The following is a 16,524-nucleotide window of genomic DNA, read 5'->3' on the forward strand; positions in this document are numbered from 1 at the left end:
GACTACGATCGTGAAAACTCTCTTGAAAATCCAAACAACTTACATCAGAGGCTGTTATACAATAACTAGCCATAAAACATTCCTTAAACGCACACATACACGCACGCACGCACGCACGCACACACGCGCACACACGCACACACACACACACACACACACACACACACACACACACACACACACACTTAATAACGTTCACTAGAAAATTTGTCACATAAATTATGTAAAAAAAGAAGCTTCCAGTAACATACACAAGAACATCTTAAACTATCACTGGAGTCAAGAAAACCTCAGTTACTTCCACTATAGACTAGAAACTGTCAAACTATCACTCGCATCATGAAAATTCTCTTCAATACCACTAATAACTTCTACTATAGAGCTTCTTAAGTAACACAAACAAGTGAGTCATGACAGCACACGAGAAAACACCCATAATTTTCACTGGAGGAGGTTAAAAGCAGGTGAGGCAAGACACGGAAGCGTTTGAAAAATGGTGTCCCGTGTTTGTACCTCCTGATATGAGTGAACGCTGCAGTTTCTCATCCCTTTCATTAAGGTTTTCATTAATGAACGGTTTCCAAGAGTCCACGGATAATAATTTCGTGAATGGAAAAAGGCAGAAGTTTGGAAGTGAGGAAGTGAGTGGGTCGTGGGGTTGTGGGGCGTGAGATTTGGTCTGGATTAGATATCACCTCTTCTTAGATGATTAATGTGTGTCTACATCTTGTGAAATGAGAGAGAGAGAGAGAGAGAGAGAGAGAGAGAGAGAGAGAGAGAGAGAGAGAGAGAGAGAGAGAGAGAGAGCACTACAAGGTGATGAAGCAGGCTGGGGAGTGAAGGTCGTAGTAGGTGCCAGTCTTCCCTGACAACCTGCCCAGTATAATGAGTCCTGCAGCGCCCTGTGTCTTTCTGCTGCCTCCACAACACTCCAGAGCTCTTATCGCTACGGAACTCTCGCTTCGGTGTGTCGGCCATTGCGCTGCGCGAGTGTGCCGTGCACCGTCCAGCGGGAAGCGAACAGGGACTGAGCAAGGTTGTGTTAAGTGTTGAGGCATCTACCGCTTCCTTCGCTTAGCAGGATTCTTCTTGTCAGGTCTTTACGATTTTTCCTTACTGATATCAGAAATTTCTTGTTAAATTATTATCAATCTTGAAAAATCTCACAGAAATTAATAACTTCCACTAAACCGTCAAAATAAAGCCTGATATTATGGTCCCTAGATGTTTAAAGATGACGATGCATTTATGGCTTCTTGCGGCACTCCCGGTGAAGCTTCGCATTCTTTGCTAAACTTTTAGTCGTTTGTTGCGTTACGTTTAATACTTTTCACGTAGTTGCTCTTCCATAATTGAGTCTCTCCTTGTTTCTCGCATTTTCCCCTCACATTGCATTGTCCTGAATTCCTCGCATTCTTACATACATTTCCTCCTTTGTTGCCCGCACCTTTTAATTTTCCCTTCCATTGTGTGAGTTCTTTCGGCGTTTTACCGAACTTTATCTAAGAAAAAAAATCCGAGTATTTTTTTGCTTTACTTTCCATCCTCAAGTGTTTGAGTTTACCTTAGAATTCTCAAAGATCTTGTTTAACTTCCAAGCTTTGCTTAATTAGCAGATCTAGATCTAGATTTTTTATTCATCCTGTTTTTATGTCTATTCTTATTTCGCTTTTTGTTTTTTTTGTTCTTTGTATACATTCTTTTCTCGATCTTTTTTTTTCATCTCCATTCCTCCTTCACATCGAGTAAGCAAATCAGTTATTTTTTGTCTCATTCTCCTTCATCTTTTGCTTCTTAATATCTTCTTGTTCCTTCTGCAAATATTTCTTAGATTCTTCATATATTACAACTGTTTCTTCTAGAATTTTTTCCTGCTATTTGCATCTGTTCTTCCTCCCTCGTCGTCCCCTAGAATCAGAATCGTGGCCGAAACAAAATGGACGTCAATTTCCTGTGGGACGAGTGGTACCCATTATAGTACAGTGTCTTCATTTAGAATCCAGGGTTTCTATTCTGAAGACATTTCTTCTTTCACCAAGCCTGTTTTCAAAGACCATAAAGAGGATACGTCTGGTTCTCATGTCTACTATTTCTCATTGATGGTCCAGAAAACTTACTAGATTATCACTAGTCATGAAAACAGCCTTGAGATCCTGATAGCTGCTAATAGAGGTCAAAATATTTAACAGGAATCGTGAAAACCCCCCTTCAAAATCCAGTAACTTCCGCTAGACTGACATGAGCCTATTTGAAACATGCCAGAGCAATGAAACCGTCTGGAATATTCTTATCACTTTCATTAGACCATGTTGACTTTGAATACCGGAATAAAAAGCACTTCCATTGGAGCCTGTTAAACTTGATGTGATAATCAAGTACCCTTGGAAAACCTTTCACTAGAAGCTGTTTAAAGTAATGGAGATGAGATGTCAAAACGCTTGAAAATCCTTAATATGTAAACCAACTGCTCCTAGAAGAATATGGCTATTTATTGCAAGTGACGTTAACCTCTTCAGTACTAGGAAGCATTTTTACCTAGAATTTTGGGCATGATTAGAATATTTCATTGACATTAGAGAGAGATTATGAAGGCCAGGATATTAATGGCCACAGTCTTCTCTATTTTAATCCCCACATAAGTTTCTGAACTTGTATAAAATCACCAAATAGTAAACGAAATGAATATGGAAACACGTCTTGGTACTGAATGGGTTAAATAAAGCCAGAAGAGAGAAGCCTAATAAAATATTTAATGGATGGAGGCTTTAGAGTGGCGGGAAAGTTTTCAGTGGAATGGCTAAGTTTCTTTATGAGTGTTCATTGAAGTAACAAGCCACATGATTTGTAGAGGCAATGATGCGCTACAAGATTAGAGGAGAAGTGAAGGTTTTTTCTTTATAGTTTAATTCAAGAATAATAAGATGATATATATATATATATATATATATATATATATATATATATATATATATATATATATATATATATATTAGAGATGTATCGGATATCCGCATCCGCATTCGCATCCGCGGAACATCCGCATATTCTTTCACATCCGCATCCGCATCCGCATCCGCAGTTGTGATAAACTGAACATCCGCATCCGCATCCGCATCCGCATTTGTGATGTAATATACATCCGCATCCGCATCCGCATCCGCATTCAACAGAGGATGTGTGGATGCGGATGTGTGTTGTGTATTGCACAACCTATATATTATAGAGTAATATACTCGTAATATAGAGTATAGACACGCAGTTACAGATACAGACCAGCAGAGTACTGCCTGCTGCTTACAGACTTAGAGTTCAGACAGAGGTTAGAAATGTGTAGTAAATTTAGTGATGTGCGTCTAATGAATTAATTATCTAGTAAAACTAAAGCAAATAATATCACGGATTCATTTCCTTTCAAACTTACACAACGTAATGTGTCTAGAATTTAGGGGAAGGTCAGGAGGAGGGGGCGAATTTTACTTAGTGACTATGAAGTACAAACATAGTAAATAAACTGCAAACTGTGAATGGTGGAATGTTAGATACTTAGTAACACAGATGAGTGAGTCACTGTGTGTGTGTGTGTGTGTTTGTGTGTGTGTGAGGAGGATGAAGAGGGAGATAGAGAGGAGGCTTATCACCCTTGCTTGTCACTCTCACCCCGATGCCTTACTGCTGGAGAGAGAGAGAGAGAGAGAGAGAGAGAGAGAGAGAGAGAGAGAGAGAGAGAGAGAGATTGTAATGTGTTTCGTGTGGATGAGTAATGTCGTACATTGCAGTCTTATACCGTATTCCCACTTCACATGGTAGAATTCAGTGCTTCTTCTTTAAATACTTTTAATGCAAATGTTTCCATAATTATACAAATAATAATATTGAAAAAATATGAAACGGCAGCGCTGAGCTCTTCTTATCGCACGAGTTTCCCTGTTGTCGCCTGTTTCCTGATACCGTGAGTTGCCGATGAAGAGATTTTCACAGAGGAAGGGTAATATTAGCTATTGTTTTATTATTATTATTATCATTATTACTGCTATAGAGGACTTTTCGAGGTATTTCTTACTAGAATTTGATGCAATGAAGCATTAGACTGAAGTAATTTTCTTTTCACATTGCTAAGGATCTCGAAAATTTATAATGCTGATCCATAAGTTGTAAATTGACATTATGCATTCTGACACCATTCCTACACAGTATTTTGGTTCTCCCACCTTGTTTTTATTTGTTACTTCTCCTGTCTGCATGGTCTGACGTTGAAACAGGCTTTTTTTCGGGAGGGGAGGGTGCTGGTGAGAACGTTTGACGTAAAAACATCCGCATCCGCATCCGCATCCGCGAGGATGTCATATTTTGATATCCGCATCCGCATTTGCATCCGCATTTTAGTAGAGACTGACATCCGCATCCGCATTTGCATCCGCAAAATGACATCGCATATACATCCGCATCCGCGGATGTCTGAAATTCGACATCCGATACATCTCTAAATTATATATATATATATACAGAGAGAGAGAGAGAGAGAGAGAGAGAGAGAGAGAGAGAGAGAGAGAGAATATATAACACACGTACTAAGTAACCAGAAAAAAAGACTAATTAGGAAAGATTGGAATGGTGCAGACACGCGCAAGAAAAGAATAGGAAAGAAAAAGAGAAAGAAAAGAGAAAAATTTATACAGCTACAGAAACTAATGTGGGGATTAAAATAGTGAAGACTGTGGCCAATAATCTTCTGACCTCCATAGACCTTGCTAATGTCAATAAAACTGTCTAATCAAACCCAAACTTCATGATAAAAATGCACCCAAGTAATGAAGGTGTTAGACTCAATAACAACCTGGAGTAAGTTTAGTGCATAAGTTTCAACCATTAAGAAACAAGAAAGGAAGGGAAAGAGATCAATATTTTAGAGTATTCATATATCTTCCAAGGGACGTGGGTTATAATAAAGTTTTCTGATACTTCCCTGCTTTGCTTCCTTCACACACTTCTTGTTTCTCTTCGTCTGTGTCTTCCACCACCACCATCACCAACATCACCACCACCCCTTTTACCACCACCACTACCACCATCTCGCTCCTATTTGTTCTTCCGTACTTCCGCCTTCTTTTCCTACTTCTCTTCTTCCTATTTCATCTTTCTCTACCATCTCCCATTATTTCCTACTTCTATTTTTCTTCTATAAAATCTCTCCTCCTCCTCCTCCTCTTCCTACTTTTTTTCCTTTTCTCCTTAGCTTGCCTTTTCTATTTCTTTTTCTCCATCCTTACCATTTTCATCTGCTTTCTTCCTCTTCCTTTTCCTCCTCCTCCTCCTCCTCTTCCTCTTCCTCCTCCTCCCATTGCTTTGGACTCAGTAAAGGTAAGGCGAGACGTGAGCCTTCAGAATTAGTCTCCTCGGCTTCTGTTCTGGTGTCTCCTCGTCGACTAGAGAACATTCACTCCTTAAGATTACTCCCTGGCTGTGTGTGTGTGTGTGTGTGTGTGTGTGTGTGTGTGTGTGTGTGTGTGTGTGTGTGTGTGTGTGTGTGTGTGTGTGCTCGAGCGCGGAAGTAAGAAAAATACCACCTTTTACCTAATGTCTAGATTTTACCCCAATTTTTTAAGCATTCCGCTCAATTCGGCGCCGCCACAGTTACGGAAGTGGCGCGCTGCTTGCCTTCCAGTCCTCGCACCTCGTCTGACGAAGCTACGCTCAGAAAAATGTTAACTGCGAAGAAGCGTTTTTAACAATTCCCAATTTTTTATAGCCAAAGTTCATTATATACAGTGTTACTAGTTTGTTGTTTTTGTTCGTTGATATGTACACGGACTGTTAAATTATCACTAGATTCATGTAAACATTCTTGAAATCTTAACAACTTTCATTACAACCTCTCCAAAGTATAGAATTCTTTTTAAAAGATTACTAAAATCATGAAAATTACAATCCTTTTATTAACTCACTTAAGTATCTTTGTTATTACCATTACGATTACGAAAACACACTCGAAAATCCCCACCTTTCACCAGTATCGCTAGAAATACAATACTCTTATTTGTGTGTTGGTTTATCTGTGTCATTTACTAACTGTCATCTGCGGGCTACACAGCCAGTCGCTCCAATACAGAAAGAGCTCAGAGCTTCAAACTGAAAGATCTTCGGGTAGGGCTGAGACCACAATACTCAGTTAAACCTATCACTGGAATGATGAAAATATCCTTGAAATGCCCAGTACCTTGCACAGGAGGATGTCAACAGTAGCAGAGATGAGATGCCAAAATGTGAGTGCATGCCTTGGTTAGCTTCACTGCACAGAGCACCGCCTCTGTCAAATTGATTACTAAGATTGACTCATGATTCACATTTTTGCACGCCTCTGAGAAATCCTTCCCTCTCCCTGCGTAAGACGTAATTATTCCACTCATTAAAATTCTTCCTAATGATGTTTTCTATGCCTTCTCCAGCCTTGATTCCCGGAAGGCTTAGACGCTGGAAAATTCCTCATAACCATTGTCAAGAACTGCCTTTGTGTTCGCATCCTTTCCAGCCACACCCTTCTCATATCTGTGTCTGTCGCACCTCTACACACCTCTAATGCTTCTAATGCCGCTGTGCTCAAAGCCCATCACTATCATCCCTGCATCTCTTTGTTAGATTGGAGGAGGTGCGAGAGAGAGAGAGTCAGAGCTAAGTCTACACAGCGTCTCCACTCGCTCACTGCATTGCGTCCTTCAATCTTTCACTGACTTACTGCACTCCTTTGTTTAACCGTGCGGAGAGATAGAATTACCCAGTAAAAAACATGCCATATGAGAACCTGCGATCCTCACGAGGTGACCTGACTAGAACTAAGATGATAGTTTGTCTATCCGTGTATTGATGATGATGATGATGATGATGATGATGATGATGATGATGGTGGTGGTGATGATGATATGGTCCATATTCGAATGTAGTAAGTAACTAGTGAGTTATGACTGCATGACAATTACTTGGGTTAATATATTAAGGCTGGAGCTTGCATGACTTCAAAACATTATGCTAGGATCTCTCTCTCTCTCTCTCTCTCTCTCTCTCTCTCTCTCTCTCTCTCTCTCTCTCTCTCTCTCTCTCAATATAATTTTCCCAAGTAATCCTAGAGCTGCGCAGTACAGTTTGCTGGATTTTGTCGTGAATCACCTGAGGAACTTTAGTAATGTGCGCAAAATTAAACAAAAAGCTGCAGAACCAATTACTTTAATGATAATGATAATGAAAATAGAAAAAACAAATATAATATGGTGAAATAAGAGGAGGAGGAGGAGGAGGAGGAGGAGGAGGAGGAGGAGTTGAAGACGATGGAGCTGGAAAAAAAATAAAAGAAAAGGGAAGAAGAGTAATAGTAGGAAAAGAAAAGTAAAACCATTTTTCTTAAGCCAACAGTAATTAAGTACTTATGGAGTGAGAGCTACTGCACGTTTTTCGTCCTCGTTCTTTTTTTCTTTTATCTGTTATTAGTTTTTCTCTATTATTTAAAACCTTTATTTTTATCCTCTCTTTCATCTTTCCCCTTTTCCCATATCATTTTTTTTTCTCTCCTTGCTGTTCTTCTCTTTTTATTTTCTCTATTCTTTCACAAACCCTATTTCTCTTCCTCCCTGCTCATATTCTCTTTATTTTCATCTCTTCTTTTTCTCATAACGCTTTTTTCCTTCTCCTTCTTCCCCTTGTCTCCCTTTCCCTCCCACTCCCTGTTCTCTTTTCTTCTCCTTTCTCTTTCACGCATCCCTTGAGATAAAATATTCATCCCCTGGTAACAGAAAAGATGAGATTTTGTACTCGTCTGTATTGCATTGCTTTCCTCACAGTATTTGCTGATGGAAGGTTGGGGAAGAATCTATTACGTTCCTTTATGCCCTGTTTGTAGACTATTTACTCTATTCTTGCATTTATAGAATTCTCTCTCTCTCTCTCTCTCTCTCTCTCTCTCTCTCTCTCATCCTTTCCTTTTGTTTCCTTACGTTATTCAATATTTTTACCTTGTTTCTGTCGCTCTCTGACTCACACTCTCTCTCTCTCTCTCTCTCTCTCTCTCTCCAGCTGGTAAGGAGCCCTTGTCTTTACTATCCATCTTCATAATGAACTCTAAGCAATTCATTAAACAGTATAACGCATCATAAAATCACTAAACAGTCTAACACACCACAGACACTCCTTGGTATCCTGGTAAAGAGCTCACTGAATCATTAGCGTCTGATTTTCCTTTGTGTTCATTTGTATTTCTGCCACGGCTAAGAGAACACCATCACTACTGAAGAGGCTGGGAAGTAATTTCAGTGTTTAATAAAACCTGCCGCTACCCATTGAGAGCTGAAAGAATACCTCATTCACCACCGCTACCTGGAGTGAGAGTCAGGGAGGAATAGGGAGGGTTTTGATAGCTAACGAGTCAGTAGTTTGCGTAGTGATGGCCTGGTGAGGTACAGAGCAGATGGTTACGTCTAAAGTTGTTGCCATTTAGGTTGCGTTAGTTTTGGTTAGATTAGTAGTGGTGGTGGGAATGGAAAGGATGTAATAGCCGACCAGTTAATTGTGCTGAGTTGGTAAGGTACTGAGCTGATGATTACGTAGAAGTTGCTAATTAAGTTGCGTCAGTTTGGTTAGATTAGTAGTGGTGGTGGGAGTGGAGGGGGTGTACGTGATAGTTAACCAGTCAACTGTGCTGTGTTGGTAAGGTGGTGGTTACATGGTTATGGTTATGTAGTTAGGTTGAGAATAAATAGTTAGGTTAGGTGGTACCGGCGGAGACAATAGCTTAGTTAAGTGGTTCTGGTGGTGGTGGTGGCGGTCGTGGTGATGGTGTAACACGTTATGTAGTAGTGGTGGTGATAATGCAGTTAGGTTAGTTTACAGTGATGGCAATCCCAATAATTTTCACTATACCAAGCTAAACTCTCAACAAATGCATGAAAACCATCCTCAAAATCTCAATTACTTCCACTAAGCCCGTGACACTCCACTCCCACTTTTTCCTCCCAGTTTAATCTCTATTCGGGGTCGCTGTTTTTAATTAATCAATTGTGTCTGTCGTGTCGTTTCTTTCGCTTATTCCTTCATCTCTCTTGTCTCATTTAATGATCTTTTCACCTTATACTAGATCCTCATCTTCTTCCCATCTCTATCACATTCTCGTATATTCTCCCTTGAATGCCTAAAAACAATACACTCTAGACCCCGTTAAAAGTGGCTAAGTATTCCTGTAATGCCTAAAAACAACATCTAGACCCTGTTAAAAGTGGCTGAGGTAACACACGGTAACACTTGAGTATGTCACACAAATTAATAAGGAATATAAACGGGGCGTTTCTCTCTCGAAACTAACAGAATACGAGCTGCTGCCATACTCCGCCTTTCACCGCCACCGCAGGAGTCTGGAGGTGAAGGGAAGAAGACAGATGGAAAATAAATGATAAAGGTGGAGTGTTCGTGGCGGGAGGCTGTGTCAATAGCGTTAGGGGAAGGTAGAAATGGATAGGGGTAGATATAGGATGCCTTTTTATGGATGAGTCGTCTTGAAAGAGAGAGAGAGAGAGAGAGAGAGAGAGAGAGAGAGAGAGAGAGAGAGAGAGAGAGAGAGAGAGAGAGAGAGAGAGAGAGAGAGAGAGAGAGAGAGAGAGAGAGAGAGAGAGAGAGAGAGATTTAACTGGTAACAAGGGGTTTCAAATAAATTGGCATAATAAAATATGATTTAGTTGGGAAAAGAAAAATATGCCTGCTGAAGATGAAAACTTGTCGACATTTGAAATTATAATCTTCGACACAACGCATGACGCAAGTTAATGTGTCGGGTGAAGGGGAAATTCAATACAAATGTCCCACATAAAATTAAAAAGAATATATAAATACTGTTTAAAAGACACAAGACACGCAAAACAGAAATTAGAACTCGAATACCTCGATGTTTTTGTATTTCCCGCCTCCTCTGATTTGATTTTTTTCAAGAGAGAAGTTTGAGTGCATTGCGTTAATTTTGTATAATCGTTTGTGTTCATCCTTTGTCGACTGGCATTTCAGTTCACTTAATTGCCTAGTTTTTCATCTCAGGGAATGAATAATACTGGAGCCACCAACACTGAAACTAATATTAAAGAAATGCTTTAGAAAACACTAAGATGGAAAAGAGAAAACAGTCTGAGCAAAACGAAACAACCTGAAAACAAAAGAAAATCAAAGTCAATTGTTACTGCATTCTCGAATACACGAAAACAATCTGAACGAAACGAGACAAATAGAAAATTAAATAAAACAAATGAATAAATCAAGAAATAAGTCAGACATTTAACCACCAAGTTTCGATAGCACTTTTGGAACTCACGTTGGGCACTGGCTCAAGTGAACCATCTATTTTTCATTCTAACCTTATCATTGCCCTAGGCCAATCTGATTCTGTATTTCCAACTTCGTGAGAGGGAGGTTTCAAGACATTTATCCCTCTTTTTTTTATTTATAACATGTGGGCTTTTCACGGGAATTTATGGGCTAAAGGGGATACTTTTTTTTGTGGTACCTCCTATCTCAAAGCCCACCCGCTAGGAAACCATTGCCCCGAGTAAGGAAGCCCAACCTACATTCAGACCGTGGACAGGATTTGAACCCGTGCGCTTGGAGACCCCTCGGACCCTAAAGCGCGCATGGTTCCACTGGCTAACTCTCTCGGACCTGTAGACTAGTAGAGGACCGACAACTAAGTGTGCCTCTTTTATATTTTAGTTGACCTTGGCCAGCTTTCCCCCTCTTACATTAAAAAAAGAAAGAAAAAGTGCCCGTCTTGCATACAAAAAAAGTGTTAGTGTACCTTCGATTCCTGGGTGGATCAAGGTGAGCACCGCGGGCAGCATAGGCTTACAACACCCTCCCAGGCCTCTCTGCCAGCCTCCGATCACCAGCCCCTTTAGCTGTGGGTCCTCAAGGCGAGCATGGCCCTGGAAAGAATCATCATGTTAGATCATTAGTAAACCAAGTCATCATCAAAATATTTCTTACAGCTTCTCACTTTCATGACCTTCTCCATCTCTTCTTTTTCTCCTCAATTTTTCCCTCTTATTTTTCCTCCCCCTCCTCCTCCTCCTCCTCCTCCTCCTCCTCCATCCATTGATCTTTTTTCTACTCTTCTTTTATTTCTTATACTTCTCATTCCTCTCCTTTTCCTCCTTCTCTCTTCATCATCCTACTCAACTTCTATTTTTATTGTTTTCCATCTTGCCCTTGCAATTCCAGTTATCTTTATTTTTTCTCCGCCTCCTCTTTTTCGCCAGTCATCTCTTCTTCCTTCTACACACGTCCTTCTCCTCCTCCTCCTCCTCCTCCTCCTCCTCCTCCTCCTCCTCCTCCTCCTTCTCCTCCTTCTCTTTCTAGAAAGAACAAACACTTTTGAATTAATTAGTGTTTCCTATGTCATAAAGTTATACATACAATTTACTGAATTACCTAAACTATGTTCCCCTATATTTTTCCTCATGTGATCTCTCTCTCTCTCTCTCTCTCTCTCTCTCTCTCTCTCTCTCTCTCTCTCTCTCTCTCTCTCTCTCTCTCTCTCTCTCTCTCTCTCTCTCTTTACCTACCTATCCTCGACGTGACATAAGAACACAAAGTAAACACAACACAACACAACACAACACAGTAACACAAGAGGAAGAGGAAGAGGAAGAGAATCCAGTGAGGCACGAGGCACTCTCTGGCACGCCTTGGCACTCAGCTCCCCTCCCACGCCATCCTCTTCCTCCTCCGCCATCCCCGTCCACCGACACTTCCCTCATACCACAGCACGGCACGTAGTGAAGTAAACATTACGTCGAGGACAGCAAGGTCAGCGTGGGAGTGAACTAGAAGGAGGAGGAGGAAGAAGAAAAGGAGGAGGAGGAGGAATCAAGAGGATTTCAATGGCAAAAAGGTGAAGAGAAAGACGAGGAGAGGGATGAGGAAGAAGAGGAGGAGGAGGAGGAGGAGAAGGAAAACATGAAAAGAGAGGATGGTACGGGAATAAATTTCAGTAGTAGAAAGTAGATATATGAGCAGAAACAGGAGAAGGAGGAGGAGGAGGAGGAGGAGGAGGAGGAGGAGGAGGAGGAGGAGGAGGAAAAAAAAACCAGACCAACAACGCAACAACAACGAGAGGTGGAATGGAAATTAATAGAAAGGAAGTCAAAACAAACAACAGACTCTGAGGACCTTACTAGTTTGTTTAGGTAAATATATTAGTGAGAGAGAGGATAGGACAATAGGAGGAAGAAGAGGAGAAGGAAGAGGAGGAGGAAGAAGAGGAAGAGGAGGAGATGATGAGTGGCGGTGAGGGAGTGAGGCTTCGCAACGCACAGGCAAACGTGATTCATAATTCATTAGCATCAGAACTCTGTTTGCATGTCAGCTCATGTACACCTCAGACTTAAATTCCCCTCCCCCTCACAACTCTCTCTCTCTCTCTCTCTCTCTCTCTCTCTCTCTCTCTCTCTCTCTCTCTCTCTCTCTCTCTCCCCACTTGAATGACTTAATAAGCTTTTTTTCTCATTTTTTTCATTTTCTTCTTCCAAGAGAGAGAGAGAGAGAGAGAGAGAGAGAGGTGGTGCTCCTTCACCTCATCGATACTTCACCCAGGATTGAGTTGACTGGCTGCGGCGGGTGGCGAGGGCGGGGCAAAGAGAGGCTAAGTAGGGAGGAAGTGACGGGAGGCGGGAGGCGGGAAGGGGTTATGTAAGGCTGGCGGGTAAGTATATATAAGCATGTACAAGGACTTCGACACATAAGTAATGCTAAATGCCATTATACAATGGAACAGTATCCTTTTAAATCTCTTACTTGTATGTATTTCTTTCTTGTCGTTCATTTCCTCATTTTCTTTTTCTTTGTTTCGTTCTTTTCTTTATAGTTCCTTTTATTATGTACACACACACACACACACACACACACACACACACACACACACACACACACACACACACACACACACACACACACACATTCATGAACAGTAACATTACTTACCTAACTCATGCATTTCTCATTCCCAATACATGAATATTGAAAGCAGTCGTGAATGTGCTTTTTGAATGAGTTTGTTAGAGAGAGAGAGAGAGAGAGAGAGAGAGAGAGAGAGAGAGAGAGAGAGAGAGAGAGAGAGAGAGAGAGAGAGAGAGAGAGATTTACATACATACTGACGGAACAAACAAACCTACTTATACGGTCACACAAGCCACGTCAACATTGAATTTCAGATGAGTCAGGTTGTCTTCACAGCAAACTAAAAGAAGAATCTAATCACCATCTGTTTTTGATCCCCGGGAAAAGTGAGAGAAAAATAGGAAATCTGTGCCAGCTCACTTCCTTCCTGCGGCTCGAGGCTCAGAGGGAGATTGACGTCAAGGTGAAGAAGGAATGAGTGACTTAATGCTCCGTGAGTTTAACCACTTTGTTCTCTTGCATAAGGACTTTTATAAGGCTACTAAGGTGAATTATTAGGTTCTTATGGATACTTCTTCCATTGGCGATGCAGAATTCTTTCTAAACTATCACTACTGGTATGAAAAGGCTTTTGAAAAATTTATTAAACGTCTACTTTTGCCTGTTGAATTAATTTTAAAGTCTGTTAAACAAACCCTATAATAATGAAAACACTCTTGGAAACCCATCATTATAATTCTATGGTTTGTTTATCACTATTATAATGAAAAGGCTCTTGAAAATTTCTGTAACTTTCACTATAAATTGTTAATCTAACTCTACAAACTAGCATTAGTCATGAAACGCATTTCAAAATTTCAATATCTAACACGAGTGGTAATTAAATAAAGCTTAGAATCATGAAACACTCTTGAAAACCTTAAATACTTCAGCATCACGTGTTAAACTGATCTTAAAAACCTCAATAACTTCCATCTGCGGCTGTTAAACAAATTCTACAATCAAGAAAACACCCTCAACATAATGCGATAACTTCCGATATAGAGTATTGAAATTATTATTAGAATAGTGATAACAGTTTTGAAATTCCTACTTAATTATTACCATTATGTTGAACACACCCATGGAGATCCTTAGCAATTCCCACTGTTAACTTTTTGGTAGTTACGATAACGCGCCGGAGTGTTTGGGAATAAGGTCCCGTGAGAGAACTTATTACGTAGCTATGGGTAGTTGGTGGAAGGCTGATGGATAATGAACTCATTTTCCTCATTTACCTTTACACACAGAGACCGCTTTCCCCTTTCCCTGCAGCTCCTGGGAAAAAAAAGACTACCTTATTATGTTTTTTTTTTTTTTTTTTTTATCTGTGAGATGAAATTGAGTCGCTATCTTTCCCGAGGAATTTTCTCAATGTTAATAGCATATCATAATCTCTACTTTTTCACCTTCCCGCTCAGACCCCAAGGTGAACACGATGAGGCGCTTTTATTACGTAAAGGAAGGAGAGAGAGAGAGAGAGAGAGAGAGATGGCGCACATTACACGCAGTAGTACCCTCTCTCTCTCCCTCCTCCTCCACCTCCTTCTCTTTGTCACTCCAAAGTTCCTCTTTAATATCGACTTGGTTCAAAATAGTATGTCACGTTAAAGTAATTACTTCTTTTCTCACTATATGTGTGTGTGTGTGTGTACATACCTCCCAAACACACACAGACAGGCGCGCGCACACACACACACACACACACACACACACACACACACACACACAGAGAGAGAGAGAGAGAGAGAGAGAGAGAGAGAGCAGTCACACAAACATGCAAACACACAAATACAAAACAGACCAAAACCAACCAACCAACAAACAGACAGACATACAGACACAAACACGGAAAAAAAAATACAAAATACAAAAATAATACATGAAATTTTCCCTGGCCATGGCTATTCTCTGCATCCCTTGTATTAGAACAATGAATACAAAAAAAAAAAAAAAAAAAAAGAGACTGGATTCCCTTTAGGAGGCTGGTCAGGGGAGGATGGTGGTGGGGGAGGAGAGGTGAGAAAAGGAAACTAGGCAACGGGGAGAAACATGTGGGAATAATATTTTTTTCTTAGATTGGCTTGAGTAAGAGAGAGAGAGAGAGAGAGAGAGAGAGAGAGAGAGAGAGAGAGAATCTATAACCAGAACCACCGTCACCACCACCACCACCACCAACACCACCACCATCAGCAGGTCACATCTTTGCTGACAGAGGCATGAAAGCTAAAGAAAGTTCCAATAATGAAGATAATGACGCTCATTAACTTAGTGGAGGTGTATTGATACGTTTGTGGTGATTTTATTGGTGTTCACCACTCGCTGCCTTTTGCAACAAAGACCAAAAGGTGATTATAGTATTATTTCCCTTTATTCCTCACACACAAATCCCATACGCTTGCTTTGTTTCCCCTTCCACATTAAAAGCCGCGTCGAGATGAAATGCATAACTCATTGTGTGGTGATGTCAATACAATGCTCCTTACTTCAGCTGAGCAATGCTGATTTGACGGAGTGCTCCTATAACACTAATGTTACATATTTCGTTGATGTATTTACTTCTATTGCAACTATTACAACACCAATTACTACTGTTAAGATTACTATTGTTTCTTCTACTATCTATCGATTTCTATTATACCATTCTTTGTTGCTGGAAGTTTACCTACATTCGTCCTGTTTCTAATCCCTCAAACTACCGTCCTATACCTTTAATCTCTTGCTTGTCTAAGGTTTTTGAATCTATCATCAATAGGAAGAATCTTAAACATCTGTTACTTCAATATCTTCTATTTGATCGCCAGAATGGCTTCTGTCAAGCTCGCTCTACTGGTAATCTGGCTTTTCTCACTGAGTCTTGGTCATCCTCTTTTAGAGATTTCGGTGAAACTTTTGTCGAATTAGACATATCTAAAGCTTTTGATAAAGTCTGGCATAAAGCTTTGATTTCCAAACTGCCCTCCTACGGCTTCTCTCCTTTCTGTAACTTTATCTCAAGTTTCCTTTCCGACCGTTCTATTGGTGCTGTGGTAGACGGCCACTGTTCTTCTCCTAAATCTATTAATTGTGGTGTTCCTCAGGGTTCTGTCCTGTCACCCACTGTCTCTATTATTCATTAATGACTTTCTTAACCAAACTTCTTGCCCTATCCACTCCTACGCTGATGATACCACCCTACATCTTTCCACGTCCTTTCAGAGACGTCCAACCCTTCAGGAAATCAACAGATCACGCAGGGACGCCACAGAACGCCTGACTTCCGATCTTTCTAAGATTTCCGATTGGGGCAGAGAAAATCTAGTAGTTTTCAATGCCTCAAAAACTCAATTCCTCCATCTATCAACTCGACACAACCTTCCAGACAACTATCCCCTCTTCTTCAATGACACTCAACTGTCTCCCTCTTCCACACTGAATATCCTCGGTCTGTCCTTTACTCATAATCTTAACTGGAAACTTCACATCTCATCTCTTGCTAAAACAGCTTGTATGAAGCTAGGCGTTCTGAGGCGTCTCCGCCAGTTTTCTCGCCCTCCAACTGTTAACTTTGTACAAGGGCCTTATCCGCCCCTG

The 16,524-nt window shown here is 40.6% G+C and overlaps 1 protein-coding gene across 2 annotated transcripts in view; it reads right to left on the reverse strand.

The window, feature by feature from the left end:
• The window catches only part of LOC123506285 (rhodopsin-like), a 110,348-nt gene that overhangs the window by 39,266 nt on the left and 54,558 nt on the right, over positions 1 to 16,524 (reverse strand). For both annotated transcript variants that reach the window (XM_045258242.1, XM_045258241.1), the window contains exon 2: positions 10,814 to 10,940. The gene's annotated coding sequence lies outside the window, so the exon portion shown is untranslated. The remainder of the gene's footprint in view (positions 1 to 10,813; positions 10,941 to 16,524) is intronic.

This window comes from Portunus trituberculatus, chromosome 19 (assembly GCF_017591435.1).
Source record: "Portunus trituberculatus isolate SZX2019 chromosome 19, ASM1759143v1, whole genome shotgun sequence".
NCBI lineage: Eukaryota > Metazoa > Arthropoda > Malacostraca > Decapoda > Portunidae > Portunus > Portunus trituberculatus.